Source organism: Pseudochaenichthys georgianus, unplaced genomic scaffold (assembly GCF_902827115.2).
Source record: "Pseudochaenichthys georgianus unplaced genomic scaffold, fPseGeo1.2 scaffold_454_arrow_ctg1, whole genome shotgun sequence".
NCBI lineage: Eukaryota > Metazoa > Chordata > Actinopteri > Perciformes > Channichthyidae > Pseudochaenichthys > Pseudochaenichthys georgianus.
The window spans coordinates 157792-166878 of NW_027263019.1; the positions used below are offsets into that span (position 1 = coordinate 157792).

General features: G+C 41.0%; 1 pseudogene; it reads right to left on the reverse strand.

Moving 5' to 3' along the window:
- Nucleotides 1–192: 192 nt before the first annotated feature.
- On the reverse strand, nucleotides 193–8520 carry LOC139433441 (zinc finger protein ZFP2-like; annotated as a pseudogene).
- Between the last annotated feature and the right edge of the window lie 567 nt (nucleotides 8521–9087).

The following is a 9087-nucleotide window of genomic DNA, read 5'->3' on the forward strand; positions in this document are numbered from 1 at the left end:
GTCGAAGAAATGAACATTTGGGATTATTAGTGAATCGGTTGCAGGTGGGTGAAATCAGGCTTAGGGAGTAACGTATTAAATGTAACGGCATTGGGTATCCAGGATACAAAATAGGCAAATGTATTCCCTTACAGTTACAGAAGCAAAAACAATCAGAGAACAAGTACATTTATGTAAAACAGGACTCATTAACAGGATAGCAATGATACAAAACATTTAGAAATAAAGAACAAAACATCAAACCATCCTATATCTCTATATGGAAACTTGGAGGCCTTAATCCAAAATAAAATGGTTCATCAACAGTCAGTGGTTAACGTATAAATCAGAACATCAGTATGACAAAAACATTAAACATATTCTCCACTTATGTTGATAAAGATGGAGTTCATTTAAGTCTTATATGAATGTTGTGCAACAATCTTAATCCAGTCAGACAGAATTTTCTCATATGTGAACTGTCATAAAACGTATTCATTGTCCTCTCCATCAGCTTCTGTTTCCATGTGTGCAGCTGAGCTGCTGATTGGAGGCTATGCCTCTCTGTTATCCTCAGTTTGAATTTCATTAAGCTGTGAGGACTGACGACCAACACACTTGTGTCTTTTGAAATCACTATGACATTGAAATCTTTTGTCACAAACATTGCAGCTGTATATTTCCTCTCCTGTGTGGACTCATGTGTTTTCTTAAACCTGCACTCTGTGAAAAAGCTTTTTGACAGACTGAGCAGCTGTGTGGTTTCACTCCTGTGTGGATTCTCATGTGTACCTTTAAATGTCTATTCTGTGAAAAAGCTTTCTGACAGACTGAGCAGCTGTGTGGTTTCTCTCCTGTGTGGACTCTCATGTGTATCTTTAAATTTCTATTCTGTGAAAAAGCTTTCTTACAGACTGAGCAGATGTGTGGTTTCTCTCCTGTGTGGACTATCATGTGTGTCTTTAAATTTCTATTCTGTGAAAAAGCTTTCTTACAGACTGAGCAGCTGTGTGGTTTCTCTCCTGTGTGGATTTTCATGTGGTCCTTTACATGTTCTCTCTGTGAAAAAGGTTTCTTACAGACTGAGCATCTGTATGGTTTCTCTCCTGTGTGGATTCTCATGTGTTTTTTTAAAGTTTCACTCTCTGCAAAAGATTTGGTACAAACTGAGCAGCTAAAGGATTTTTCTCCTGTGTGGACTCTCATGTGTCGCTGAACATTGCTTCTATATGTAAAATATTTTGTACACACAGAGCAGCCAAATTGTTTCTTTACAGCACTACGGCTTGAATCACTGACAGATTCTTGTCTATTTTTCAGTGAGGTTGAGTCTGACACAGATTCTCTGGTCTCCTTCCAATCAGCACTGTCTTCAGTGTCAGGTTCAGATGAGTCTCCAGAGTCAGGTTCAGAAGAGTCTCCAGTGTTGTCCTCAGTCTTTGGTTGTGAACTGCTTTCTGGAACTGAGTTCCTGGTTGGTTCTGGTCCTCGACAATCATCTCCATCAGCTTCTGTTTCCATGTGTTCAATTTGTCTTTGATTAGGCTGTGAGGACTGAGGTTTCTCTTTATCATCTTCACCCTTCACAGGGTCAGGAGTGAAAGTGGACTTGATGATATCAGCCTCCTCCAGCTCCTGAAGCTGCTCTACCTCCTGACTGATCATGAGTTCCTCCTGTTCTTGCTTAATGTATGGGGGGGACTCTGGGTCCTCCTGTTCCAGACTGGTGCTCCACTCCTGCTGGTCAGGGAGAAGCTCTTCTTTAACCACCACCAGCAGCTGGGCATCTGCAGGAAACAGTCAGAAAAAACTGTTAAGTGTTCGCATTTAAAAATCTAATCATCATTAAAATGGGAGACATTTCGCAGCCCTAATTAATGCTTTGTATTTGGGATTGTTCACAGCTACGCTACGCCTATAGAATGGGAATAATCCATTACAAATAAAAAAATCCTGCATTTAAACCTTATTTAAAGTAGACCTATTATGCTATATTTGAAAAATATATTGTAGGGCCATACCTAACCATTGTAGCCATACTACTCATACCCCTCTATTCCAGCCCTGTTCCAAAAAGGCTGATTCTGCTTGAAATAGAACAGCTGCTGCTAGCCACGCCCCTTTGTAGCGTCATACCGCTCTCCCCTGCTAAGAGAGTTTTCTACTGGGAGAAACTCAGCTAAACGCTGCTGTGATTAAATGCCATATTATGCTCCAAACCACTTCAAGCATTATTTCTGAAACAGTATGAAGCTCAAACGTTTCTCTCTCGCAGGGTTTACCGCAAGGACATTATGTTACACATATTCTCTCCAGTACAGCGTTAGCTCTGAGTGTTAGCGATGCTTGCTAATGTAAACACAGACCATATTACTCCCAAAACATGCAGCCCATTGTTTCTGATACAGCACATAGCTTGACATGTTCTTTACCACTAGAACAGTGCCATTATATGTGTATATTAGGGGTGTAACGGTTCACAAACATTTCGGTTCGGTACGTACCTCGGTTTAGCAGAATTTTTTTTCACAAAACAAAACATATATATTTTTTTAATTATTATTAAACTGTGAATAATGTATTCACTCAAATAAATACAAAATATAATAAAATGAACATTAAGGTGCAGCATTTCGATTAACTGAAATTATCTGTATTTGAACTGTACTATACTAGCACATAAGCAGCCAGTTTGACATTAGGACTTGCTTGTCATTGTATTTTCATGTTTTTTTAAAGAAAGATGTACTTGTCCACATTGCTTGCCGAAAGGGCAGATCTGCTGGCACTAACAATGTCTCCTGCTGTGGAGAACACCCTCTCGCTAGGGACAGAGGTAGCAGATACAGCCAGGTAGTGCTTTGCTAACATGGCAACATAAGGATATTTGGCGTTTGTAATAGCTTTGGCTCGGTCTGAACTTTTTGCGAGTGGTGGAGGCTTAAATGCTAGCGGGAGTTGGGTTTGCACTTCAGTCTTTTTTCTTTTGGTACCTGTGATATTCACGTTCGGGTGATGCCTTTTCAAGAGTGTGCCAGTTTGATGTATTGCCAGCCGCGTAACCAATTTTAGTTGAACAATGCCGACAAACAGCTTTGGTTCGGTCCACCTGTCTTTGTCCGTCATCCTTGTACGTAACTGCGAAACCAAAATATTCCCAAACCGGAGACTTCAATGATGCTGGAGGATTTTCGAGCTCAACTTTATCTGCGTTCACCATTAATTTTCGACAGTTCCTCAAATTACTGACTACATTTGAACGCATCCCTCTGACCAGCTCTCATAGAATGCCTCTCATCCAATTAAATGACTTGCACGCTCTATGACGCGTTGAACCCAATGTGAGCAAATGACTCTGAATGCTGCGACGCAGCACCTGAGATTACTTCCAAAAAGTTGTTCACGTTCTCAATTTTTTACGTTTAACGTTATATTCGTTCGGTACACACCGGTACCGAACCGAAGGGCCCGTACTGAATAATTTCAGTATGGGTACATGTACCGTTACACCCCTAGTGTGTATATATATATATATATATATATATATATATATATATATATATAACAACTTTACTCTAAGTACCTCCTGCAGACATCCTGCTGAATACACAGACACACAGCTGCGAGAGGGGATTCAGCTGCTAGACGACTGTATACAAAGACGATAGGTTGGGACCAGGGTTTCCGTTAGCCGGTAATTACCGGTTTTTAGCTGGTCAAATTTATTAAAAAAACGGTCAATTCAAAACCTGCTGGTCAAAATGTGCGGCAATAAATAGGGATGCTCCGATTGATTGGCCGCCGATCATTAACGGCAGATATTCACTCACTAATAGTTTGATCGGTGCTCTCTATAAAGGCCGATCAGGAGAGCTGGATCTGATCGATATGGACATAAACGCTAGTGAAATATAACCGAACAAGAGAGAGGGATCAGAGATCCGATCAGCTGCTGAGTTTGAGGGAGACACACAGCTCTACATCAGTGGTTCTCAAATGGGGGTACGTGGACCACTAGGGGTACACTGGAGTACTGCAGGGGGTACGTGAGATTTATTTTATGTTAATGAAAGAAACAAAATTAATGCATTTACACAAACTACTAATAGTAGATTAACTACTTTATTCAAAAGTTTAAAGTAATTCTGGATAATAAAATGGGAAAAGTAAACGGGGTGCTCTCTTTTCCTCTCCCTCTCCTGAAAGCCCGTCAGTCTCGTGCAGCTCGCTGAACCTGTAATAAGTGACCCGACAGTAAAGAATAAATATATTTATAACTAGTTCCAGAGTAGATAAACTAGCTAAGTGTGTTAGGTCTAACTCTTAGTGTATTTTGCTCGGCTCAACGATATGTTACAGCGGCGGAGCTGTGACGGATCAGAGCTGCGTGTTCTCCGTCAGCAGCAGCTGATCTGATCTCTGATCTCTCTCTCCCGTCCGGTTATACTTCTTTCGCATTTATGTCCAAGTTAATTATATGACTGCCTGCTTTTCAAAGGACCTAAACAATAAGCATTGCTTGACAACGGTGTGTGGCCGCAAAGTATAGCACAGCATTATGCGTGTGTTTATATGAAGGGTCAAAATCCCATGCTCATAAAATTCTCATATTTTTTTATCTTCATTCCCCATGCCCCAAAATAAATAAATAAATAAACAAATATACCAATTTTAGGAAAAGTAACGAAGTTTGAGCAGTGTGGGTTTTATATGAACAGAGTTACACATATTTCAAAACACCAAGTGTAATAACTGCAGTTTGCCTCGCTGTCAGAATGACAAAGACCCTCAGTACAAGCACAAGCCCATGTTTCTCACTACATTGTAAGTACAGCTTATTAAAAAGATCAGTTCAATGCAACTAATGTCGTCTTGTGTTATTGCATGATGTTAAAATTGGTTTGCCATGAATTTAGTGATGGATTGTAAACATTTGAAGTGTAGCACAGGGTTTCCCACACACAGACTATACTTGGGCGGGCCGCCCAGGTATATTAACGGCCGCCCAAGTATATTTCGCGACCCATTTAGTTTTTTTTTTTTTTTTAAATAATCTTTTTTAAATATGTATTCGTCCGTGACCACGACGCCATCTGCGATCGATTAACTTGTGGACAATGATCCCTCACTCTGATCTCGCCTCCTTCTGGCCTGTTAAGTGGCCTGCCTCCCACAGGGTGATTGGAATAATTGATTTTGCCTCTTATTTCTTCACAGACATCTCCCAGTCAAGAGCAGAGCAGCCCAAGCAGCCACACCTGAAGTTCTTCCCACGAACACTTCAGGGGGATCGAAAACGGTGCTTCTCTAAAGACTGGTTCAATTCTCATAAATGGCTTGAATACTCTCAAGGTAAAGACTCTGCCTACTGTTATGCCTGCCGGCACTTCAGTCTTCCTTCCTCAGGTGATTCGGCATTCACATCGACAGAGGGGTTCAAAAATTGGAAAAAGGCAACCTACAAAGACGGGGGACTTGTAGGCCATGCCAAATCTGAGGCACATACAAATGCAATGTTAGCATGGGCAGAATATGAAAAGTTAAATGCAAGCACCTTCTCTCTCTCAGCCTCCTTAAATGCGGAGTATAGTAAATTACTCAAGGAAAATAGAGAGTATATTAAAACAGTTGGAGAAGCCCTGCTTCTCACAGCTACCCAGAACATTGCGCAAAGAGGACATAAACAATCAGAAGGTGAGAATAAAGGAAACTTCCTCTCTATTATGGAACTACTTTTGGAAAAACTTGTCCATGCCTTTATCTTCAGTAGACTCGACTACTGCAATGGTGTCTAGAAAGCTGCAGCTGATTCAGAACGCCGCTGCTCGAGTCCTCACTGACACTAAGAAAGTGGATCACATCACTCCTGTTCTGAAGTCTTCACACTGGCTTCCTGTGTGTCAAAGAATAGATTTCAAAATATTGCTGCTGGTTTATAAAGCACTCAATGGTTTAGGCCCAAAATACATTACTGACCTCCTGCTAAATGATGAACCATCCAGATCTCTCAGGTCTTCAGGGACTGGTCAGCTTTCTGTCCCCAGAGTCAGAACTAAACATGGTAAAGCAGCGTTCAGTTATTATGCTCCAAATATCTGGAACAAACTCCCAGAAACCTGCAGGTCCGCTGCAACTCTTACTACTTTTAAATCCAGGCGGAAGACTTTTCTTTTTGTCGCTGCTTTTAATTGAACTATTCATATCTTAAACTGCACTGTAACTTTTATCCATGTACTTTTTCTTGTAATGTTTAATTGAACTATTCATATTTTAGACTGCACTGTAACTTTTATCCATGTATTTTTCCTTAATGTTAATTTTATTAGCTTTTCTTTTTTAATGCTTAATGTCTTTCATTTTTTTTTGTAAAGCACTTTGAATTGCCTTGCGTTGAAAAGTGCTATATAAATAAACTTGCCTTGCCTTACTAGCCAAACACAATCCCATAGTCAGGAAAAAAATGACAAGTCAAAGAAATGCGACATACCTTGGGCATTCCACACAAAACGAAATAATTGATTGCCTGGCTGAAATGGTCCGCAGCTCAATTATAAATGAAGTTACACAAAGTGAAGCTTTCAGCATTTTGGTTGATGAGAGCAAAGACATAAGCAAGAAGGAACAGATGTCCTTTGTAATTCGGTATTATTACAATGGGTCAGTATGTGAAAGCTTTCTCGCATTTGAAGCAGCACAGCGCCTGGATGCTGCAGCACTTTCAAGATTTGGTTTTTCAATTTGCCTCACAATACAACTGCAGCACTGAGGATCTAGAATATGAGATTCCCCAGCTCACGCGCATTCTTCAAAGGAAGCAAACTAGTGGGTTGGAAACACCTAACTGTTTGACAGAGCTCACAGTCTTCCTTGAGCCATATAAGGAGGTGTTCCATGAAATGTTTAAACTGTGCAAAATTGCACTAGCATTACCCGTGAGCACTGCATCATGTGAGCGCAGTTTTTCTGTGCTTAAGTTAATTAAGACTGCCTTGAGAAATACTATGACTGATGAGCGATTGAGCAATTTGGGGGTGTTAAGTGTAGAATCAAGAAGGGCTAGGGCCATAAATCTTGATGATTTTGTGGATGCATTTGCCAAAAAACACAGCAACAGGCGGGCGGTGGTGGCGAAGTCGATAGGGACTTGGCTTGACGACTGGAAGGTCACCAGTTCAAGTCCCGGCAAGTGCTACCGAGGTGTCCCTGAGCAAGGCACCGTTCCCCACACTGCTCCCCGGGCGCCGTTCAAAATGGCAGCATACTGCTCCTAACACTAGGATGGGTCAAATGCAGAGAAACAATTTCCCCACGAGGGATTAATAAAAGTCCATCTTATTTTTTCTTATTCTTATAAAACTGTATTGAGCTACAACTGACTGATTGTTGCTCTTGTTCTTACATTTAGGTACATAACATGTATCTTGGTTTGAGACTATTGATAGGAATATGTATGACTTCATCTTAGGCTCGAGATAATTGATGGCCATTTTTCATAGTTTTTCTCAAGCAGACAAAATAATTAATCGACTATTTAATAAAAAATATGTTACCTGAAATGGTATATCATTTAAGAAACATTCATTCATTTTGGGTGTTAGGAGATGGCCATGTTAAAAAGTACATGTGGAACTCTGTTTTGTAAAGTACAGTTTTATTAATGTGATTTGACCTTTGTAATCATGTTGTACCTTACAATAAAGGAACTTGGTGGGCCACCCCAAGATTTTCAGTGGCCCCATTTGGCCACCCCGATGAAACATTTCTGGAGGCGCCACTGTTAACACATGAATACTACTGTGTAATATATTTGTACATATATATATATATATATATATATATATATATATATATATATATATATATATTTAAGAAGTACAATATGAGAAAAGCACAATTTTCATTTTTTGGGCCATATTTCATCATACTTTTTTAATTAGCTGAGGGCCGATTCAAAATGGCCAGCGGGCCGCATTTGGCCCCCGGGCCGTAGTTTGGATACCCCTGGTTTAAAGTGTTGATTAAGAGTAAAGGGAACAGACCTGCTCTGTGTATCCGAAGCCGAGGCTGTAAAACAGCGTCCAGTAGTTTCTGGAGTCTCTCATTCTTCTCTTTGGAAAGAGACAGCTCCTCCTCGAGCTCTGCTATCGTTTTTTCAAACAGAGCAAATATCTCTTCAGCAGCAGCAGCGAGTCGCTGCTTCTTCAACGACAGCAGCATTTGGACTCTACTCATGTTTGCTAGATCACCTTTTCCTGCACACTCCGTTAAACACACAGTTTCTCTTTCCATCAAACTCTCAATCTGACTAGTGTTGCTAACGTGTTTCCAGCTAGCATGCTAAGCTAGCTCCTATAGTCCGAGGTAAACGCTCCAGAAAAAAGAGCACAGAGTCCATTCGGAGGTTTATCCAGACACACAGATGATGGATCAGTACTGCTGGAGCTCACACATTTAGTGATGTTACGTATTGCGCCGAGGCTTCGGAGCGTGTGTCGAGTAATCCCCGAAGCTTTTTGGTAAGCATGTATCGAGGCTTGTATCGTTTTGGGCCAGTGACGTCATCGATGACAAACTAAGGCCCAATCCCAAACCACTCCCCGACCCTACCCCTCCGTGATCGAGTGAACTCCGTCTGTAGCCACACTCGCAGCTCAACGAGGGTCCCTCCTGTCAAATGGAGGGACTAGGCTTGTTTGAGACGCGTTGCGGCTCGCCTCGAAAGTAGACGAGAGTAGCCGATCGCAGCCGGGGGAGGTCTCAAAAAGCTCGCCTGAAGTCGGACAGCTCGGAGTCGGCTTCTTCATCTTTTTCTTCTTCTCTCGGTTTTTTGGCGGATTGCAAACAGCTTGAAGGTGCATACCGCCATCTCCGGAGTCGGCTTGACTCGGTTTGCATTTATAAAGAATGCACACACATGTTTAATCGTTAATGTCAGATATGTACTAAGTAAATACATTTGTTCCTGCTCAAGATTAGATTCAACTTTATTGTTATTGCACATATTACAGGTACTGAGACAACGAAATGCAGTTTAGTTTCTAACCAGGTGCAACAAGCAGTGAAGTGGAAAGTAATGTACACAATCTACAGAATAACATATAGAATGAA